Below are 24,313 nucleotides of genomic sequence, written 5' to 3'. Positions count from 1 at the left end.
CAGTTGCATTGCATTAAAAAATTGCATTGTGCAACAGAAACCGGATATTTCAACATCCACCGAAACAGCAGCAGAGATTTCAAAATTCAGTTTAGAATTCTGCCACATTTTCGTAAAATGCTCATCCAATCCCATGACCAATATTTTACTGACACAGCTGGATATCGGTAAAATATGTTTTAGAGTTCAAAGAATCAAATCTTTCAAGGCTTCTGAAGCATTGAAAGTAAATGGTAGTAATAATTCCTCCCAACCACCCTTTTGCTTTGAACACCGCTATTTATCAGTTACAAAAAAAAAAGACACCTATAGGGAAAGAGGCTGTTTGGGCTTACATTCAACATAGAATAACTGAGAATTGCTAGAACACATCAGGTGAGGGGCACGGTTTAATCAAATAACTTGCAATGGTTGGAGTGGTGGGAGGATGATGGCTCTTATGGAGCCGTAGCAGTGCCTCCATCTCTGAGCCAAGAGACCCAGGTTCACATCGCAGTCCGGTTCCTAAACAGGATAATTAGAATTCTTTTCTTGTAGTGGTAGGGTGGTCCTTCTGGTAGTGTCCCTGCCTCAAAGCCAGAAGGTCTAGGTTCAAGGCCCACTGGCTCCAGAAGTACATATTAGCATCTCTGGACACTATTTTATAAAATGTCTTACATATCAGGGCTATGTGACACAAGGGTAGTGTTCCTAATTCAGATATCTGGCTTTAAGTCCCACCTGCTCCAGAGGTGTGCAATACTGTACCTAAATAAGCAAATTGGAAAATATCTCAGATCACTATTAAAAGAGATGCTGTCCTTAAAAGAACTGTCACCTGTTCACTTGGCTTAAAATTATTTTGATTGTGTTACATTTGATTTTACTGATTTATTAAATTAATACCAAAAATGTCAAAAATCTCAGAACACCAGGTTATAGTCCAACAGGTTTATTTGGAAGCACTAGCTTTTGAGTTGCTGCCTCTTTATCAGATGGTTGTGGAACATGACCATACAACAAAGAATTTATAGCAAAAGTGTTTCAATGTCATGGAGCTATACTGATATATTAAACAACTTCAGTTAAACATCACACAACACCAGGTTATAGTTCTTAAACAGAGTTAGATTAAGTCTTTCATTTTTTAGAATGGGATTTGGTAGGTTAGGTTCTTTAATATGCAAATCCCAGAATTACATTCTCAAGGTGGCATCAGTTTATCTAATAATAGAGATCATCTCAGCTTAGACAATGCATTAAATGTGTGAAAGTAAAGTCTATAACCAATGTTGAGTCAATTCTATTTCTAAGGTGCAGCTTACAGAATCTTACATGATCTTAGGCAATTTTGAGCAAAATAAAATGTAATTCTGAGAATACAAATTCACCTCATAAACGTATGCATGCACATGCAGGAGAGACAGTGTGTGTGCGTGCATTGAAAGAGTGCGTGTGAGTGTAAGCTTGGTCAAGTAAGTGTATTCGTGTAATAGGGTATAAGCCTGTGAAAGGGTGCGTGGGAATATGTATGTGTGTGCGCGCACGTGTGTGAGAGAGAGAGACAGACACAGAGAGAGACAGAAAGAGACACAGACATAGCGAGACAGAGAGAGTCAAGCGTGACATGAACCAGAGGTCCCAGTCAAGGCAAGGATGCCCTCATAACAACAGGGTATGATGCTCAACTCTACGACCGCCAGTTCTGATGTGCCACAGCGGGAACCCGCAAACACCTCCTTGGGAGGCAGAAACAGGTTGCAACTGACAGAGTATCCTTCATTGTCAAGTACTTCATGGGATCCAAAAGACTACGCCATGTTTTTCTCGGCCTGCAACACATTATTGATGAGGACGAGCCAATACATTCCCTATGCCTCCACTTCTTGCCTTTATACAACCACCAAACCTCAAAGATCATTGTTCGCAGAAAACTGCCCGGCCTTCAGGACAACATCAATTACAATACCATACGACCCTGACACGGCAGACACTGCAAGACATGTCAGACTGTTGACACAGATACCATCACTACATGTGGGTCACCTCCCACCATGTATGCGGCAGGTACTCATGTGATTCTGCCAACATTGTCTATCTCATACACTGCAGGGAAGGATGCCCTGAGACTTGGCCCATTGGAGAGACTGAACAGACACTATGACAACAGATGAATGGACATCGCGCAACAATCACCAGACAGGACTGTTCCCTTCCAGTCAGGAAACACTTAGCCGTCCAGGACATTTGGCCTCAGACCTCTGGGGGACTATCCTTCAAGGCGAATTTTAAGACAAGCAACAATGCAGAGTGGCAGAGGCACATGGGAATGGCCTCAACTGGGACCTGGGGTTCATGTCACGCTACAGGTGACCCCACCGCACTATGCACTCTCTCTCTCTCTCTCTCATACACACATACATACATACACACATACACACACACACAGTCTCTCCTGCACTCGCACTCATAGGTTTATGGGGTGAATTCGTATTTGCAGAATTACATTTTATTTTCCTCAGAAATTGCATAAATCCATTAAGATTCTGTAAGCCACACTTTATGAATAGAATTGACTCAACATTGGTACAGACAACCTTCATACATTTAATGCATTGTCTGAACTGAGATGATGCCTATTATTAGATAAGCTGATGCCACCTTGAGAATGTAATTCTGGGGTTTACATATTAAAGAACCTCAACCACCATACCCCATTCTAAAAGATGAAAGACTTAATCTAACTTTGTTTAAGAACTATAACCTGGTGTTGTGTGATGTTTACCTAAAGTTCTTTAATATATCATTACAGCCCTATGACATTGTAACCCTTTTGCTATAAATACTGTGTCGTATGCTCACATTTACAACCACTGGATGAAGGAGCAGCACTCTGAAACCTAATGCTCCTAAATAAACCTGTTGGACTATAACCTGGTGTTGTGTGATTTTTAACTTTGTCTACACCAGTCCAACACCAACACCTTCAAATCATAATACAGAAACAGTAAACAACTGGGGTATATAATTTCATTCCAAAACCATGTTGTAATTTAAGTTACTTTTGCAATTTCATCTTTAGTTAAAGTGCTTTTTCAACAAATGGGGGTCGCTACCTGTAAAATTTGGTTCAAATTTTATTTTTCAATTGATATGTTTAAAGAGTATAAAGAGAGAGAGCTGGGACACTAGATCAAGAGCAGATGTAACAATGTTATATTCAGTGAATAAGATTATTAATAAAGAAAAATATTTGAATCTAGTTTAATCCTTCAGAAACTGGTTTGGGTTTGGATTAGCAACAGTGGAACATTTTGCTTTTAGATAGGTATGGAAAGGTAATGCACATCTACAGGGTAATGGCCAGAGTTGGCAACTCTAGGTCAAACAGAGGTATGAAATTTCATCACCTGGAAAGTCTCCTGACAACCACCTGAAGAAGGAACAGCGCTCCGAAAGCTAATGCTTCCAAATAAACCTGTTGGATTATAACTTGATGTTGTGTGATTTTTAACTTTGCCCACCCAAGTCCAACACCAGCTCCTCCACATCATGGAAAGTCTCTAACATCTTCACTCTTTGTTCATCTGAGCCTTGACTGTCTCTTACCTTCAAAATAGAAACTGTTTGGCAGAAATGTGCAAATTGTGCTGTAAACAGAACTTTAAAATAACAAACAAAAATCCCCCGTCATTTCTGACCCACCAAAGATTATTATTCACATATAAAAAGATTTTTGGAGGCTGGGCAAACAAACTCATTTGAAACTTTACACCAGAACCTTAGCAAAACTTTGCAAGGGTCTTGTTTTCATGACAGAGAATAGTTAGAATAAACACAACTGTGCCACATTTGATGACTGTCAACAGGGCTACACGGAGTCCAATAGACCATTGATTAACTATTTAAAGCAAACATTGAGTTATCAGTTTCAATATCTATTTATAAATACCCACGGCAACTTCATTAAGAATCTCCACTCTTCTTGCCAACTATGTCTCGCAGGCCAACTTTTTCTGTTCCCCTTTTAAAACCTTGTTATTTGCAGCTGTAGAGCAGTTCACCATGAAATCAGAGAATAGGAGGTGTATAAGCAGACTAATACAAACATTCAAGCAATTAAATTTGTGTATCTATCCACTTTAAAAGTCAGATACCTAACCTACTAATAGTGAGTGCTATTAATTAACTTAATCAATAGTCTCAATGTAACTAAAAGGTAACCTATGATTTGTCGAACCAGCTGACACACTTGAGGAAATCTGCATCTGAAGTGGTAGTATCTTTCTCTCAAATGCAGGAAGGCCACCCAGAAGTTGTGTAATGCAGTGAGGATACTATTACATTTTTTCATAATCAACTTTTGAACCAGGCAAATTTACTTTAGATTGTACTGAAAGCAGTTTCATAGCCATTTGTTCTGGAAATGTGCAGAGTTATTACATAACTTTGCAACTGCAATCATTTGTACTTTTGAATGGAAAATATGGTTAACTTTCAGGGGCTTTACCTGTGAACTCTTAATGCAGAAGGATTGTTTCTAGCTCACCTCCCCAGGACTTCCGCCCATATATTTGCTTAACAAGTGTGGTCAAGTGTGAAGCAGCAGGAAACCACAGTTCACGTGTTAAATGGTAACAAAGCACTAGAAAAGACACCTTGGACATTGTTACGTCTTCAATGTTTTTCTACGAAGTCTCACTTCAAGCACTGTAAAAACACCAGTATTTAAAAATAAAGACCACTGTGATTGCTTTTCACTACCAGCATTTATATTCTGTCACCTTCAGAGTGTGTGAAAAACAAAGGGAATTAAGGAACAAAATGACAAGGAGGCCAAATGCAAATAATATACTGTTGTACTTGTATGCTGGTCATGAAATTAGAACCTCAAACTAACAGAAGCGACAGTGGATGATTTGGAACAGTATTACTGTACTAATTGCTCCAAGACAAGTGATTTAAGCAGTGATGTGGTAAATGAGTATGAAGTGCACAGATTGCACTATAAAAGGAGAGATCTAGGATAACACCCAAGACTAATAATCACATACTCACAACACAATTATCCCTATCTTTACACGTAAAATACCTGACAGTTCAGATTGACCCAAGACTGTATTTTAAAGATGTTCTGCCTCCTGGAACCAACTTGTGGCCAATGGCATTCTAACTCTGGTCACATTTATATAAATATCTTGAAATTGAATGATCTCTCAGACCTGTTCCTGTCATTTAACAGCTTAAAGTTGGACTTCTCTCCAATCTCCATCCTCAGGCTAGGGCTGTTTTCCCAGCAGCGTCGGAGACTGAGGGGTGACATTATAGAGGTTCATAAATTCATGAGGGGCATGCATAGGATAAATAAACAAAGTCTTTTCCCTGGGGTGGGTGAGTCCAGAGCTAGAGGGCATAGGTTTAGGGTGAGAGGGGAAATATATAAAAGAGACCTGAAGGGGCAACATTTTCACACAGAGGGTGGAATGAGCTGCCAGAGGAAGTGGTGGAAGCTAGTACAATTGCAACCTTTAAAAGGCATTTGGATGGGTATATGAATAGGAAGGGGTTGGTGGGATATGGGCCAGGCACTGGCAAATGGACTAGATTAGGTTGGGGTATCTAGTCATCATGGACAAGTTGGACCGAATGTCTGTTTCCATGCTGTACATCTCTATGACTCTATGACTTTCCCCTTTCTGCCTGGTGCCTTCCCCCACTTATCAAATTTTAAATTGAAATGATCTTGTTTTGAACTCCATATCTTGTCTTTAGGTTCACTATCCAAAGACAGACATTTTTAAGCATTCATCTTTTTAAAAAAAAAATCAAGTGCACAAAGATTTATAAAAAGCCTCAACTATCCTACTTACACATGATACAACTGCATATCACTTCAAATTTTCCAAACAGGATAGTTACAGCAGATAATTCTTGCAAAGATGATTTTCCATTGTTTCTAATTGTATACTTAGGGACAACTAGACAATCCACCTTCAAACCCAAATTAAAACAAACAAACAAACAAAAGTTTCATTGAAAGTCTACTAATTAACAATATACGAATTCCGCTACCTGGTATTTACAGATAAGAACAGCCTAACCCAATCCATATCTGGTTGCATGTTTTACATAAGCCTTCTTTTATCTCACTTCATCACACGTAAAATCAGCTTATCCTACTTCTTTCTTCTTCTTCTTCTTCATGTACTTATTGAACTTTCTTTTAAAATATATCTGCGCTCTTTATTACTTTTACTCAAATTCCAGGTTTCTTTTTTTCAAAACATCATTTATTAACAATTTAGACCAGTGTTCCTGAGTTTTGGACGCCCTGTAAGTAGAGATTGTTCTACAACAATCCCACAGGCGATACAAACCTCTACCTTACAACTTTGGCTTTTCCAGAGAAAGGATTCCTGCTCTGTTCCATCTTTCTTTACAGTTATACAGTAGCAGTAACAGCTGTGAAAATAGGTTTAATTTTCCTCCATCTCCTACATTACCTGTACATAGTTTTTGCAGTAGGATAGTCAGAAATGAATGAAGAACTCCAACTGTAGTCAAACCATCACTCTCTACCAGGTTTAACAACAATTCTCAAAACATTTGAAAATACTTATGCTTAAAACAACTAATATTACATTCCAAATGACAAAGGCAACACAACATAACATTTATTATTACTGCATTCACTGTGTTAACCTCAAATTTTCACAGGCTTTAATGTTTAACTCCATCATTGCAAACACACTTAAAAACAAAATTGGAGGATGCCTCTCCATCGGACTCAGAAGACATTCCAAGCAAGTATATCATAGAACTTCCTTTGCCTCCTAAAACCCCATTCCCAGCAACTAAAAAGCAACTGGGATTAATTTGGTTGAGTGAGCCACAAGTAACATTCTGACACTCCTCACTTCCTTCCACCCCATACACTTGCTCAAAGAATCTCATCTCAATAAATTCTTGTATTTGATGCCCAAGTTACAGTCTCAAGCCTAAATGTTTGCAGATTCTGACCAAGGGACTTACAAAGTCCTGTTGCATGATAACATTGTTCTGTTCCTTGAATATTACTCAGATCTATTAACCAAGGCAGAGCCTCAAAAAAGATAACATCAAATATAATACTGTTTCAAACATAAATATTGTTAATTACAGAAAAAACAAGTGATTGAATTTCCCTGCTATGATAAATTTACTGGTCAATTTTCCAACAGTTTGAATTGCATATAGTCTCAGCACCCACTGACTTTTCCGTTCTTGATAATACCCACATTCAATGTCAAGATTCTTTCATGTAGGTGACTTGGTGGAATTACCAACCACCCATGTTAGATTTGAGAGCCATACAAACTCTCACTCAAATGATTTGCCGCATTGCTGAATATTTATTTTGAAATTGTCCTTCCTCTGTCACTTGAAGATGCATCCAGGTGGTCTTGTTGTATGTGACTACAGTGGTGTACAGATACTGAAGAATGCTGTCTCATCCTCGCTCTATGTTGAATGATTCTATTGCACCCCAATTATACTTAGAAGCAGGCACTCAACATCAGCGTTCACAAGCCCTGATGACACCCACCGTTCATGTGATAAACTTATTGCACCAAAATCTGAATACCACTTCTTTTTAAAAAAACCCAAATTATAAAAGTAATTTCATTTACCTCACAAAGCTTCCTCACATCCACAGCATGCATCAGATGATTTGACCCAGCTCCTTAAACCTGTAATTCACAAAATTTAAAGATTCACTGAAATGAGCTTGTTTTTCCCAAATAAAACATACATACATACATAGACTGATCAAAACCAGGAAACACATTTCCCTTCTTTAAATAGAAACATAACTCACTTGGATAAACATTTTAACTTGTTAGCATGCAAACATTAAACCACAACCACAAGAGAGAGACAACTCCTCTCCTCCATTCCTGGAGGAATTCACTGCAACACCACAATTCAGATTGCCTGACTACCTATTCCCAGCTTGGAGCATTGTGGATTTGGAAGAGAATGCAGCCATAGGGAGATGCAAAGTTATAGAGGATTTTGAAAGTAAGATTAAGAACTCAAAACAAAAATCAAAACAACCAGTGCCGATCAGTAAATACTGGGCTGACAGGAATGTTATAGGCCAAGGGAAGGCACACCAGCATGATGAGGTGGTACATATAAACCCTGCGCTGTTTGGTTTGAACGGCTACAAAGAAAACAAGTCAAAGCTCAAAAGTCAAAAGTACAGGTGACTAGAATCTGAAGAACTTAGATCCAATTTCAAGAAAGAAAGGGAAATAAAACATGAATTTACTTAGCAAGAAAGAGAGACTTGATTCAAGTAACATCTTTTACAACTTTAGGGCATCCCTAAATATATATTTTTTACTTCACTATTCTCTTATTGGAAACGGGTGTTGTTGGCATCGCCAGTTGTCGCTCAGTTCTAGTTGCCATGAACTAATTGGCTTCCTAGCCACATTTTTGTGGAGCTGGCATTACATACAGACTAGACCAGGTAAGGATGGCAGATGTCCTTCATTTGATATCATTGCAAAATATCTAATTCATAATCAATGACAAATTTCTATGATCAGCATCACTAAGACTGTCTCTGTATGCCAGATGATATTTAAGTTCGATGAATTAATCAATCAACTGCCTACTCCCAGGACATGAGTTTGGGCCTTTGGATTACTAGTCCAGTCACATTAGCACCACACCATTCTCTTTCTTCTTACAACATGATGAAAAAGTTGGACATGAATGAACAAAGCATCCAAATTAACTTGAATTATTGAATGCAGGCCAACACAAACCTAGCCTGACTCTGATCTAGTCTGATCTAGCATCTCTCAGACTTCCTTTCCTGTCATCCCAACTCCTTGAGAGTTGAGCTGAACACAATAACAGGGCTTCAATGCAATATCAACTAGGTTTCCAGACCCTAATTATTGAACTAATCAATCTATGGTGTAGTGTATTTCATTTGCGACTGGCAACTGGTATCGCCTCGTAATAAATATATCAACAATAGGATTGGTTTTGCTCTCTGACTAATCCTAAAGTCAGCGGTCCTCACAAAATTGAACAGATGTTCAAGAAAACCAAAAAAAAAGTAATGAGCAGGAAGAGGTTAGCCACAGATGCCATATTTGGATTTGGGCAACTCCAGCAGGTCCAAAAAGAGTCAGAGCCACATGCCCCATTCACAAAATGCAGAGTCAACTCACTTCACATTTCCTAAACGCCAAAAAAATTAAATCAAAAAATTATCAGAAGCAAAATACAGACATTGTAAATCTAAAACAAAAGCATGCTGTAAATTTTCTACAATGGCTAAAGACGTGGGTGGAGGGAGAGAGTGAGGTGGGGTGGGGTACAAAGAGAGAGGAGAGAAGAGAGAAGAAAATATTTCAGGTTACGACTGGGAAGACAAAAGGTCATTAGTTGGAACTGCTGGGCTGGATTTTCATGGAGGTGGGGAAATGCCATACAAGGACAAAAATGGTGACTGGAGTCTAAATCCATGATTCCTAACCCTCTTTTTCCAATTTCCTGGAATGCCTTTTCGAGTACAAGCCAATTCCGGTCACCAGCCCATACCTTGCACTCCTGATCTAGCTGGCTCTGTTGAGGAATTAGGCACAATCTAATGCTCAGAGAGTCAGGTTAGCCTTTCAGAGATTAGTTGCTCACTGTACATGATGGGGTACTCCTGTCACCTGAAGGTAAGTAGTGTCTTAGCAAGAAATCAATTACTCAAAATCTCTGAATCTCAAAGCATAACAAATAGTCAAGAATACGAGACTGGAATTAATGCTGCTATTTAGTATGCAAGAAATGATTACACTCCTTCAGGAAGAGGATGCACAATCCAACATGCAAACAGTTAGGCAGTAGAGAGGGAGAAAGAAATGGTCATTGTGGAAAGGAGAGTTCTGAACACAGTCTACTCCATCACAAAAATTAGTCTACACTTCCTGCTACCTCAGGAAAGCAGCTAACATGTTCAAAGAAACCTCCACCCTGGTCATACTCTCTTCTATTGGGCAGAAGATAGCAAAGTTTTAAAACATACAACAGATTGAAGAACACAGTTTCTTCCCCACTATTTTCAGACTTACGAATGGACCTCTCCTATTAGAGATAATCTTTCTCTGCACCTTCTCTGTAGCTATACAACTACATTCTACATTCTGTTCTATTAGCTCGATGTACTTATGTAAGGAATGATTTGTCTGGTTAGCATGCAAAACAATACATTTCACTGTAGCTCAGTACACGTAATAATAGTAAATTACATCAAAACCAAATTAAAAGAGGCAGTGATAATATTTCAAAGTGCAACCATAAAATGACATTAGAAGGGTCAAAGAATACACAGTTACGCAAGGAGAAAAATGTTAAGCACGCTGCACCAATTCTTCCACTTAAAAAAAAGTCTCAGAACTTCCCCCAAAGCATAAACCATATAGTAGATCCATATGAAATTTCTGTTCTCACTATCTGATCAACATTAATTGTTGAACATCCCCTTCAAGATGGAAAAGGGGTTTCACATTAGCACATTCTGGATTCTTTCTCCTCTATCTTACAGCACAATTGTAAGCCACAGTGCAATTGTGCAAGCTGTCATAGGCAGGCGATGCCCAACAAGCAAGGAGCCAAAAGGACACAACCTGAATGTTTAAACTAATTTGTGGCACAAATAAAGACTACTAAAGCACAGTCTGAGAGAAGATGGTGTTCACTGCGCAAGTGGTGTTTGACAATAATATTATATTTTGATATTTAAAATCTTGGATTTAACCAGAAACCGGTTAATTGTTAACTTCACATGATACTTCCAATGAGATATGTGAAGTAATTTTACACTGTCAAGGGCTGCATATTTGGATAGAGATTCTGGTTAAACATAATTAAATTTTTTGAAAAGTTAGCAATGATATGATGATTGGTAAAAAGCCTTTGCTTACATAGAATTTGGGAAGGTAATGCAGTTAATGACATATCAGTTTAGTACATCTCCAATGAGCAATGAGTAAGTGGCATTCAAACAAGGTTGAACGTGTTACATGTATGGGAAAGAAAGACAGAAACGAAGGACAGACAGGCAGGTGGACAAAGAGATTTACATTTACATAACATCTGTGAGAAACTAATGCAGGTTACAGTCAAAAAGAAATTATTTTGTGGTGCATTCATTGTTGGAAAGTGTTATAGCTGACTGCATACAGTAATAAGGAAGGTGTTGACACAGCACTAATGTCATTAATGCAGATTTATCCAGGTTAATGGTCTGGGAAATGAATACAAATTCCACCATAATAGCTGTGGAATTCAAATCCAATTAGTGAATATACACTTAAATCTTAGTCTCAGCAACCACTAACATTAAAAAAAAAGCCTCTCGTTCACCCAGTACCCTTTAGTGAAATAAATCTATCAGTCTTACTTGGTCTGGCCTACATGTGTCTCCAAACCCACAAAATGAGCTAGAAAGCCAGTCAGTTACATCTAAACTGCAGGAGCAATGTCTGAAAGGATTGTAACCACATAGAATGGGGACACCAATTTCTATCTCCAAAAGTAGTTGCTTACCAACTTAGTCAGAAAATGCTAAATCCTAAAAAAAACCTTGGTTGCTGGCAGGTGGCAAGGAACAAAGAAGAGGGAAAACATACTTAGTCTGATCCACAGCCATTACCTATTACAGGTGGATCAGCCCATGACAGTTTTGGAAGGAGTTACCACTGCATAGTCCTCAAAGTCAAAGTCCTATATTCACATTGAGAATCTCTCCCTTCATGTTGTACAGCTGTAGACCTCATACAGGTCTAGCAATTCAATACCGAGCATCATCAGGAGTTAAGTACGCTCCAGCTCAGATCCTCCTTACTAACATGGCTGGGGGGGGGGGGGGGGGGGTGAGAGAGAGAGAGAGAGAGAGAGAGAGAGAGAGAGAGAGAGAGAGAGAGAGAGAGAGAGAGAGAGAGAGAGAGAGAGAGAGAGAGAGAGAGGAGAGGTTGTTGTACAATTGAAAGGGCTGTGTCTCACACACTAGCCAAGCAATTGTATCTCACATAAGATATGATTTATTGGTTGTGACTAGGCCCCAGACATCATCAGAGTCTGTCTTGTCCGATCAGCAGTTGGACAATTTGTGGAATTTAAATTCAAATCAATAAATCTGTAATTAACAATACCATTATGGATTGTTGGACCAGTAACTCCAGACCCATGAAATCTCCTGGCATTAAGCCAAATATGGACAAGGAAGCATGCAGATGCTGTAAATGCTGAGCTAATTCAATGTGAATATGTGTATGTTCCAAGTATGATTCGGAACAGTAATGTTAATTGAAGCACTATTTTAGAATTAGCATGAAGAAGGGACTGATCTGCACAAGAGCATAGTCATCTCATTAAGATGAATGAAGAGTTGGAATAAATATGTCAAGAGTAGACCAACTCCTGATTCCTTCTTTTGGATTGAAAAATTACCAGATTGGAAAATAACTTCCTGCTGAATACCTAACGTATCCCCCAGATGAAGGAACACAGAGTAGCAAGGACACAGAGGTAGCCTGGAATGGGGACACCAATTTCTATCTCCAAAAGTAGTTGCTTACCAACTTAGTCAGAAAATGCTAAATCCTAAAAAAAACCTTGGTTGCTGGCAGGTGGCAAGGAACAAAGAAGAGGGAAAACATACTTAGTCTGATCCACAGCCATTACCTATTACAGGTGGATCAGCCCATGACAGTTTTGGAAGGAGTTACCACTGCATAGTCCTCAAAGTCAAAGTCCTATATTCACATTGAGAATCTCTCCCTTCATGTTGTACAGCTGTAGACCTCATACAGGTCTAGCAATTCAATACCGAGCATCATTGTACCACTCTGGGACAACAGCAGTAGCAGCAATAACAATGCTCCAGAAATTTGATACCATCCAGGAAAAAGCAGCCTCCTTGGCTGGTACCCTATCCATCAGCTTCAACATTCACTCCCTTCACCACTAACACACTGTGGCAGCAGTGCGCACCATCTATAAACACTGCAACAACTCACCAAAAGGTTCCTTCAACAATATCTTCCAAACTTTTGAATTCTACCATTTAGGATGTCAAGAACTGCACATGCAATAAGAACACCTCTACCAGACAATAAATCACTGTTCCATCACTATTACTCAGTCAAAATCCTGGAATTCCCTTCCTCACACAAGGAGTAGAAAATTCAAGGCAGCAGCTCACTGCCATCTTCTGAAACATCATTAGGCATGGGCAATAAATGCTGGCTTTTGACAGGAATGCCCACATCCCATAAATGGTCAGGCAATATAGGAGCAGAATTTGACCAACTTGAAAAAAGACACCTTTATCTCCACTCTCTGCCTTCTGCCAGTCGGTGACTCCGGTGGTATGGTGGCTCAGTGGTAAGCACTGCTGCCTCACAGTGCCAGGGACCTAGGTTTGATTCCAGCCTCGGGCGATTGTCTAGGTGGAGTTTGCACATTCTCCCAGTGACTGCATGGGTTTCCCCCGGGTGCTCTGGTTTCCTCCCACAGTCCAAAGATGTGCAGATCAGGTGAATTGACCAAACTAAATTGCCCAAAGTGTTCAGGGATGTGTAGGTTAGGTGCATTAGTCAGGGGTAAATGTAGATTAATATGGTAGGGCAATGGGTCTGCGTGGGTCACTCTTTGGAGGGTTGGTGTGGACTTGTTGGGCTGAATGGCTTGTTTCCACACTGTAGGGATTCTACGAAAAATAGACTCTATGAAAAATGTCAGCCAATCCTCTATTCTATAGGTCTAGAATCACATGTAGGCCAGACCAGGTAAGGATGGACACTTCCTTCCCTGAAGGAGTCAGCGGTGGGATTCAAACCCGGCTCCTGGGTCTCAGGATTAATTGTCTTGCGATACCCCCTCTCGGCTATCATCTCTTACCTTTGAAAGACATTTTTTGTCTAACCACAGCAGAAGATTCTTTCCTTCGTATTCAACCTGCCTTGAAACAAAGGCTTGCATTTCAATTGGTTTTTTGATTATTTTCTGTACCATTTCTTGATATTTTATCATCCTTGCACCTGTAGTCCTGAAACTATTGAGGTCATTACACTTGCTAGTTTTTTTATATCATTTAAAAACATAACTTTAGACTTCTAATGTTGATCCAAAATGAAGGATCTCTCATTTAAAAAAAACACAGAATTCCATCAGTCACTTTTGTCCAATCAGTTATCCAATCATGCAGTTTATACTCCATACTATATTAAAGAAGGTGGCATATTTATCTTATATCCTTTCTTTATCTGAGCAAGCCAAAGTTAATGTAACAACACGTGAAGTTCAGTTGATCAACAATAGCAAAGGACATATTCTAAGTGTTTGTTGAAGGTGCAGCAAGAGATTAGTCAGCTCAAATGGATAAAACGGTAGTGAAGACCGTGAAACCAACGGGGGAAACCCATGCAGTCAACAGGTGTTCAATCCTGTCCTCACTACAGTAGCTCCCGGAAAGCCCTGCCCTTCTCTAGCATTATGTTTGATGTGTACCAGTGCCCTCTATGTACAGGTAATTATTTCTTTCTAATAGAAAAATGCCAATGATACCTCAGAAACTAAAATTATCCATTTGAAGCTGCTAAAAGTTTACCTCAACCATCATACTCTTATCCTGTGAAATATGAGATCATGGGGTAATCCCCACTGCAGAGATCAAAGAAATGAATCATAAGTTCAATAGGACCTTCCATAATCTTCAATGCCTAAAGCAGTTCACATTCATTGATATTCTAGTTTAGAAATTGGGGCGGCACAGTGGTTCAGTGGTTAACACTGCTACCTCAACCACCAGGGTTCTAGGTTCGATTCCAATCTCAGGCGACTGACTGTGTGGAGTTTGCATATTCTCCCAGTGTCTGCGTGGGTTTCCTCCGGGTGCTCTGGTTTCCTCTCACAGTCCAAAGATGTGCAGGTTAGGCGAATTGGTCTTGGTAAATTGCCCGTAGTGTTCGGTGCATTAGTCAAAAGGGAAAGGGGTCTGTGTGGGTTACTCTCCGGAGGGTCGGTGTGGACTGGTTCCATACTGTAGGGAATTTGTGATACAAGAACCATGAAAGCCAATTTGCCAACAGCTTATTGTCTATTCCCCGAGGGATAAATGGTAGCCAAGACATCCAGCAGCCTTTCTCAACCAGCCTAAACAGCAGGTTAATGGTTCATTCTATATTTAGCATTGACACAGATACTTCACTTCCGCTCAGATATGGATCTGCTCTACACACTCTGGATTCAAAAGACCAGGAACACCAAAATTCCAAAATAAAACAAAGGACTGCAGATGCTAGAAGTCAGAGTCAGTAGATGTAAAACTAGAAGAGCACAACAGGTCAGACAGCATTCAAGGAGCAGGAAATCAACATTTCAGGCAAAAACCCTTCATCAGGACTGGGGAGAGGAGAGGGGGTGGGGACCCAGAAGTATTTAGAGGGAAGGGGTGGGGCTGGGGGGAAGAGGTGCAACACCTGCCCCTACAATCCCCCTCTCACCACCATCTAAATGCCTAAACAATCCTTCCAGAACTGACAGAGATTCACCTGCATGTCACCTAAGCTGATGTATTGCATCTGTTGCTCCCAACGTGATCTCCGCTACATCGGGGTGACCAAACGCAGACTCGGCGACTGATGCACTGAGCATCAGCGTTTTGCACACACTAACCAACTCAACCTTCCGGTTGTCACCCATTTTAATTCCCCCCACTCCCACTTCCCTGGCAACATGTCCATTCTTGGTCTCCTCCTCTGTCAGAGTGAGGTCAACGTAAGCTGGCGCAACAACACCTGATATTTCACCTGAGGAGCTTACAGCCTAATGGTCTCGATGTTGACTTCACCAGATTCAAAGCCCCTCCACCTCTATCCTTACCCCATGTCTAGGCCTCCCCTTGCCTCGACCTGACCTAACCTGTCCATCTTCCTACTCACCTATCCCACCACAATACAATACTCACCAATCACAACAACCCCCACTTATCACCGTCCCACCTACCCTTCCCCCAGCCCAAACCCCCTACCTCCATTTACTTCTGGGCTCCCGTCCCCAGTTCTGACGAAGGGGCTTGGCCTGAAACATTGACTTTCCTGCTCCTTACATACTGTCTGACCTACTGTGCTCTTCGAGCTTCACATCTATTGACAAAGAACAGTGCATGTTGCAAATCGGAAATCTGAAACAGAAGCAGAAATAGCTGGAGGAGCTTGGCAAATTTGGCAGCATCTTTGGATAGAAAATAGAATTAACATTTTAGGTCCAATTTACTGGCAGACCTGCTGAGTTTCACCAGCAATTTCTGCCTTTATACCAAAACTCAAATTTAAAATGGAGGCAACTGGCCACTTAAGGCTAGGAACCATACATGCAAAGCCCAAGATATCATAAATTCTCGCTTTTAAAATCAGAAATGACGTGCAAAGTGAATTCTGATGTGGATTTTCAGTATTTTTCCCACGATGGTGAGGCTCCAGCAAAAGGTTTGAGCCAACAACTTCAAGTCTTTGGCAAAGAGATCGAAATCACTATCCACTGATTCAGAGAAAACACATTAAATTCAAGTTTAACAATTCAGTGCAAAAAGAGAGAGTGCAATTACATCAAACTTTTCTGATAAAATGCATTAAAGGCCAAAGTTCAGGTGGCTGTGAAAACAAATGAATGCATGAGTTCAAAGAACGGGAGGTTCTGCCTATATCTTGGGTAACATTTACCCCTCAGTTAACACTATCTAAAGATTAACTGGCCAATAAGCACATTGCTAATGTGAGATTGTGATCTGAGCTGGATAGCTGTGTCTACAGTCCTGGCACTGCACCAACACAGATTGCCAAAAGAACACACAATATATATTCATATATGTGTGGATCTCTTTCTTTCTTGCATGGTTTAAAACTCAGATCCTTGAGTTTGGGTTTGGGTTTGCGTCAAGAACTCTCTTTAGGCTTGAGCTTCTTCACAATACTAATTTACCTCAATATATAGTACTCATAGATATACCAGACTGTCATCTGTTGTCACACCTGTCATGTTTCTGATGGCAAGTGTGTGCTGGAAAACAAGCCCCACTATTTCACAAGTGGTCATAAATGCATGGATGACAACATTTGGTCTATCTGACCAAGTCTTCCTGTGCTCACAGGAAAGGAGAGGATTGAGGATTCAGGATATCACCTGCCAACCAAAGTACCTTCCTTCCAAGAAAACAGCAGATAGTCCCCTCTTGGGTAGGCAGTATTATATCTCAAATGAACAGCCTACTGGTAATCTGGAACAATTCTTCAAAAGAATTACCTAGCCTGCATGCCATGGTAAATAATGATAACTGGTTCAGCAGCAAAACAATTTCTCTTAATTTTTGTCTGACAGTAAATGGCTGTAAAGAGACGCTCAGATTTATTACATAGCAGATGGCCAGTTGGCCCATCGTGCCTGCTCCAGCTCTGAGCATTTTTACTTTGTGCCCGAAATCTTATTTTACCTTTACATGTTTTTTTTAAAAACAAAATCTACCACCTTACACTTCTCAGCATTGAACTTCATCTACCACGTGTCTACCCACTCCATCATGTCAATGTCCTTTTTAAGTTCTACCCTGCGATCCTCACAGTTTGCAATGCTTCAGAGTATTGCCATTAAAAAGACAAATGCTGATTCAGAGTTTTGTAAGCACCTTCCTAGCTGCAGTTTACAAATGAGAGAAACAAAAGATACCCTAGACCACAAAATTAACTGTTGGGCTATATTCATCAAGTATTCTTTGAAACATGAAAAATCTATTTGGAAAGTTTTGAAATATTTCAACAGATTAACTTTATTATATATTGGTAGATATTGCTCAATTGTGCTGATCATGTATTCAGAGAAGAAGGTTAGTAACCTTTTACTTTCTTAACAGTACTTACTGTGCCCATGATTTGGAGATGCCGGTTTTGCACTGGGGTGTACAAAATTAAAAATCATACAACACCAGGATATAATCCAACAGGTTTAATGGGAAGCACTAGCTTTCAGAGCGCAGTTCCTTCATTAGGTGACAACTGCCCAATTGTATGCACGCATTCGCCTACTCAATATGAATACAAAAAGGAAACAAAAAGGAATACTTTTCTCTAAGCATTCAAGGACTTCAGTTAAATTGAAAAAAAAGACTGAAAAAGGAAGTGCATTTATGCTATGACATCCATAATCTCTGGATACCAAGCAATTTATAGCAATTAGAGATTTTGTTTGAAGTGTAATCAATGTTGGAATAAGATTTGTATGGAGCAAGGTCCTGCAAGCAGCAACGAGGCGATAAACTAGATAATCTACTTCTAGCTTTTGAGATGTGAATAACACCAAGGAAGAGCACGACCACATTCTGAGTTCTGAGGAAGGGTCACTGGACCCGAGACAGTAACTTTGATTTCTCTGCACAGAAGCTGCCAGACCTGCTGAGCTTTTCCAGCAACTTCTGTTTTTGTTTCGGATTTACAGCATCCGTGCTTTTTTGGGTTTTTATTAAGAGCACTACCAATCTTCTTCAAAATAACAACCTTTTTACTGTATTGCCCTGACATGTCATGCTGATTTGTTATATTTCTGACTCAGAGGGAAGATTTCTAACATAGAATGATGGCTGAAATAGAGACCTTTAAATAGTCAATGTTCTGGAGCATTTGTTTTGACAAATGCATAAAAGGCTCCCTTTATAAATGCTTATTATATTCTCACAAAATGAAAATATTATCAACCTTCAGCTAGAGGCTTACCTTTTACTATATATGTGAAATGATGTTTACCTGAATCAAAATACAGTACTGCTGGAGGGACTTTCACAAAGACTCTCTTCACAGAACCGGTCAGATAAACAACTCTTCACTATTCACAAAGTCAAGCAGTAACAAATGAACAATTTTTTTTGAAAATAGAAGTTTCTCTTAACTTCTAAAATATGCATAACAAACATCTTGAATGAAGGAAATTTTTACCTAATCCAACTCTCAGATTTGTTTTACCAACAATTTTTCAACTGTTCCCTGTTTCATAATTAATACAATTAAGCCCCAAAAGCGCACAGTCTTTTTTTTATATTAGTGCTGGCGTCACAAGGTGCATCAATAATGATCATTGTAATGTTGCATCAATGACACCATGCACATAGGAATAGGCACCCAGGTCACTGACTGCGTCAGCCTGTATCTCTGGAAACTTTGTTGATTATCAAATTGCTCACTCACTGAGCCTATTTGCTCACTGCATCACTTTTTGCCTTGCCTTTTAACACTGTCACTCTCAGGCAGAGATACCAGGCTCATATCACTATTGCCTTTCAAAGTTTGTGCGAAGATTTGTAGCTTGGGTGCTCGTTGTTGTGGTTCTGTTCGCCGAGCTGGAAGTTTTTGTTGCAAACGTTTCATCCCCTGGCTAGGTGGCATCATCAGTGCTTGGGAACCTCCTGCGAAGCGCTTCTTTGATGTTTCCTCCGGTGTTTATAGTGGTCTGTCCCTGCCGCTTTCGGTTGTCAGTTTCAGCTGTCCGCTGTAGTGGTTGGTATATTGGGTCCAGGTCGATGTGTTTGTTGATGGAGTTTGTGGATGAATGCCATGCCTCTAGGAATTCCCTGGCTGTTCTCTGTCTGGCTTGCCCTATGATAGTAGTGTTGTCCCAGTCGAATTCATGTTGCTTGTTGTCTGCGTGTGTGGCTACTAAGGATAGCTGGTCGTGTCGTTTCGTGGCTAGTTGATGTTCATGTATGTGGATTGCTAGCTGTCTTCCTGTTTGTCCTATATAGTGTTTTGTGCAGTCCTTGCATGGTATTTTGTACACAACATTAGTTTTGCTCATGTTGGGTATCGGATCCTTCGTTCTGGTGAGTTGTTGTCTGAGCGTGGCTGTTGGTTTGTGTGCCGTTATGAGTCCTAGGGGTCGCAGTAGTCTGGCTGTCAGTTCTGAGATGCTCCTGATGTATGGTAGTGTGGCTAGTCCTTTTGGTTGTGGTATGTCCTCGTTCCGTGGTCTTTCTCTTAGGCATCTGTTGATGAAGTTGCGCGGGTATCCGTTTTTGGCAAATACCTTCTATAAAAGTGTTCCTCTTCTTCTTAGCCCTAGCCAGAGAAACAATAGCCAACCTACTGGACATACAGAACAGAAAACAGGATGCTGAACCTATAAATAAAGACGGCATACTTAAACTACTGGAGTTGTGCCTCACAACACACTTCACATTCAACAACCAGATATACGAACAAATCAACGGAACACCCATGGGATCACCAATCTCGGGACTCATAGCAGAGGCAGTTATGCAAAGGTTAGAACAAACAGTCCTACCACAAATTCAACCCAAACTCTGGGTCAGATATGTCGATGACACGTTTGTAATCATTAAAAACACGGAAATAGAAAAAACACACCGGATCATCAACGCCACACTCACAGGAATCCGATTCACGAGAGAAGAAGAAAAGGATAGCCAACTCCCATTCCTAGACGTGATGGTACAGAGAACACTGAACGGAGAATTCACTACAAGAGTATACAGGAAAGCCACACACACAGACCAAGTCCTAAACTATGAAAGTAACCACCCCAACACACACAAACGAAGCTGCATCAGGACACTATTCAAAAGGTCCACAACACACTGCAGTACACCAGGACTGCAAAAAGAAGAGGAGGAACACCTATACAAGGTATTCGCCAAAAACGGATACCCGCACAACTTCATCAACAGATACATCAGGAGCATCTCAGAACTGACAGCCAGACTACTGCGACCCCTAGGACTCATAACGGCACACAAACCAACAGCCACGCTCAGACAACAACTCACCAGAACAAAGGACCCGATACCCAACATGAGCAAAACTAATGTAGTGTACAAAATACCATGCAAGGACTGCACAAAACACTATATAGGACAAACAGGAAGACAGCTAACAATCCACATGCATGAACATCAACTAGCCACGAAACGACACGACCAGCTATCCTTAGTAGCCACACACGCAGACAACAAGCAACATGAATTCGACTGGGACAACACTACTATCATAGGGCAAGCCAGACAGAGAACAGCCAGGGAATTCCTAGAGGCATGGCATTCATCCACAAACTCCATCAACAAACACATCGACCTGGACCCAATATACCAACCACTACAGCGGACAGCTGAAACTGACAACCGGAAGGGGCAGGGACAGACCACTATAAACACCGGAGGAAACATCAAAGAAGCGCTTCGCAGGAGGCTCCCAAGCACTGATGATGCCGCCTAGCCAGGGGACGAAACGTTTGCAACAAAAACTTCCAGCTCAGCGAACAGAACCACAACAACTATTGCCTTTCCATGCCACTTAGTGCAGGCACAGCAAAAGTCAAGAGAAATAGTCTTTGGTCAAGGGTTCCTAGCAAAGTCAGTCCAGGGCCTGCATGAACAGGTCAGAGTCAGAATTCTCTCCTCGTTAGGGTTGAGGAGTTGAACGGCAGTGCATGAAGAGTTCTGTCTATTACAGACTGTTTTCAACCTGCAATTGGAGAGTTGCAGATATTAAGAAGATAAAGTCAGTGGCACAAATATGATTGTTGTTAGAGGTGGGGAGGTGAGCAGGTTGAGCAGGTAACACATAGGGCATGCTGCAAGGTTAGAGATGTCATGGATTTGACTGGGTGTTTGAAGGTGTTGCAGGCAATAGTGAGTGGTAGAGCTTGAGACTTGTTGGGAGGTGGGTACAGGAGGAGAAATACAGTGAGTGTGAGAGGTATTGGAGGGGAGGGAAGATGATGGAACGTACTCTCACGGAGTACAGAAAGACATGGAACTCCTTCCTATATTTCTGGGGATTGCTCCAGACAGCTGAGAGGGTAGTCTGGTGCTGTGCTTTACACTCCTGGACCCTGGGGGTATTGATCCTTCACTACCCGTTGAGCAATTGGGGACAGGCAATAAATGCTAACCTAGCCAGTGACGCCAACATGTTGTGACAAACAAAACAAATGGGCCTCACTTTACAAAATGCATAAACCTGTAGATTTGTAGAAACTGAAAATTCATTGTTTGCAGTAAACTCAACAGTGTTCAGCACTTGATGCTATTTTACTATTGGACAGTATTTATAAATAATCCAGACTGTGCTAATAATTTCAAGCTAAGGCTGTTGGAGTAATGGCACATTTTATTTTCGTGTGCTAGAACACAAATATAATTTGCCCCAACTCTGTAGCTGAACAAGAGGTTTATTCATACATAACTCCATTTTCACTCCAACCCCTACCCCATTACCCAAACCAGCATCCTGATCAGTCAAACTGCCTCATCTGAAGTTCATTAGGTCATTAAGATTGACCATTAATAGGTCCTGCTGCACCTCTATGCTAATAAGGGTCCAAATAATCAACATCTGTTCCCCCCCAATCTGTCTGAATTGATGTTCTTTTCTCAAGTTCGATATATGTGTGTCTTAGTCCCAATGAGTAGAAGAGGAAAAGTTTTGACTTCTTTCTAAAAATGTTTAAGTTCTGTACTAACAAGCAATAATTTATCTACAATATGTCAAGATTAATCAGTGATTTGGACAGGCTTCATTTCACAATGAACTATTCAATTTCTGGATGTAATCCCACACAGAGTGAAACTATAGACTTTTCCATCTCTAGGCGACGTCAGGGAGCATACATTAAAGACAGATTTCTCCACAGAGCTTGCACTGTATCAAAATTCAAGTTTACCACAGGTAAAAGGCTTGTTCAGAAATTAAGGGCATGTCTTATGAGGAGAGGTTGACCAGTTTACGTTAGATTCGTTAGTGTTTCAAAGAATGAAGAGAAATCAAATTGGAGATATAAAAGATGCTAAAAAGGAATAGACAAAATAGACAGAGAAGACTGCCCCACAAGGAGAACAATTTAGTATAAGTGGTCGTGGTTTTAGGCTAAAAGGGTGGCAGATTTAAAACAGAGGAGGAGAAACAGGTTGGATGGAAGGGTCTGTTTCCATGCTGTACATCTCTATGACTCTATGACTCTAAAATCACTTCTCAAAAAAAGAATCACAAATCTGTGCAATTCACTACCCTAGGGTGCGGTGGATGTCAGGACACTGAATAAATATAAAGGGAGGAGATGGACAGATTTTTAATTAGTAATGGGTTAAGAGTTCTGGGAGGAATGGGCAGGAATGTAGAATTGAGGCCAAGACGAGACCAGCCATGATCATATTAAAATGGCGGAGTAGGCTCAAGAGACTGAATTCCCTATTTCTGATTCCAGTTCTTGTGTTTAAAACAATACATTCCATTTAACCCTATTAAAATTGAATTTCCCTAACATTTGTAACCTTGTGGCTACAGGCATCTTTCTACTTAACTTTAGCTTAGTTTTAATTTGAACTTTAGGTGGCTAGCAGCGAGATACTTACTTTTTTCCAAAATGCCAACTGCACAAGCTTTCAGAGTGTTCAATGCTGTTTTTGTTATTTCTTACTGAAAGGGATAACTATCAGTAATGTGGTACACAGTGTCATTAATTTAACACGTACTGGTGGATCACAGTTTATACAAGGCTGTTTAATGTAAGCAAGCGAAGCAAGTATTTTCTGTTGCAGCATAATTACTGACAAGTTCACTTCACTTGCTTGCCAAATTTCATTAAGCAGAATTAACTTGAAGAAAGTTCCAGGGGATATATTAAAAATATCAACAACCCACCATTCAATTTGCCAAAATGAAAATTTAGCACACATCAATAAAAGATGTTGACATACAACAGCTGTTAACTATGGTCCACTACCTTCCATATGGAGCACAGTGTGTACTCAGTCCTCCATCAATACACAGTAGTCATGATATTCATGCACAGTCCATTGCCAAACATTAGGCTGTTGTCCCTAGAAACTGAAATCGCTCCAATTTCAGAAGGGTTAAGACAGGTCTGGCGAAAATCTCAACTTGACTGACTGTACAGAAACTGAATAGAGAGCTCATAAGCAAGAGGAACATACAGCCAAGTCTTGGGATGTCAAACCTATTGCTAAATCTGCACTGTTTTACAGATTTCAGGCATGGGACAAAAAGAAAACCACAAATTTTCTTAGAAGCAGCCAACACATCAGCATGTATGCTTGTAGCATTACTTGGAGCACAGAAAGTATTCCAATCCCAAGTGAATGGACAATCCACACAGATTCCAAAAAAGTGATCAAGACATGCAGGTCACTTATCAACATTACCGAGTGGACTTGCCTGACTTCAGTATCGCATTACACAGTATGTCTCAGTTTCTTTTT

General features: G+C 40.3%; 1 protein-coding gene across 3 annotated transcripts in view; it reads right to left on the bottom strand.

Moving 5' to 3' along the window:
- LOC122562420 (tyrosine-protein kinase JAK2) overlaps positions 1-24,313 on the bottom strand; it is a 270,607-nt gene that overhangs the window by 202,536 nt on the left and 43,758 nt on the right. Inside the window, exons 2-3 of one of the 3 annotated variants that reach the window (XM_087996459.1) lie at positions 7,650-7,709; positions 3,932-4,027 (exon numbers count right to left, since the gene is read on the bottom strand). The exons of 1 other annotated variant lie outside the window; for it this stretch is intronic. The gene's annotated coding sequence lies outside the window, so the exon portion shown is untranslated. The remainder of the gene's footprint in view (positions 1-3,931; positions 4,028-7,649; positions 7,710-24,313) is intronic. One more of the 3 variants, XM_087996450.1, reaches the window with a different exon arrangement.

The sequence above is a fragment of the Chiloscyllium plagiosum genome, unplaced genomic scaffold (genome assembly GCF_037043375.1).
Source record: "Chiloscyllium plagiosum isolate Xiang-an unplaced genomic scaffold, Cpla_swu_hap1 HiC_scaffold_2, whole genome shotgun sequence".
NCBI classification, from domain to species: domain Eukaryota; kingdom Metazoa; phylum Chordata; class Chondrichthyes; order Orectolobiformes; family Hemiscylliidae; genus Chiloscyllium; species Chiloscyllium plagiosum.
This window is presented reverse-complemented; position numbering and strand designations above follow the sequence as displayed.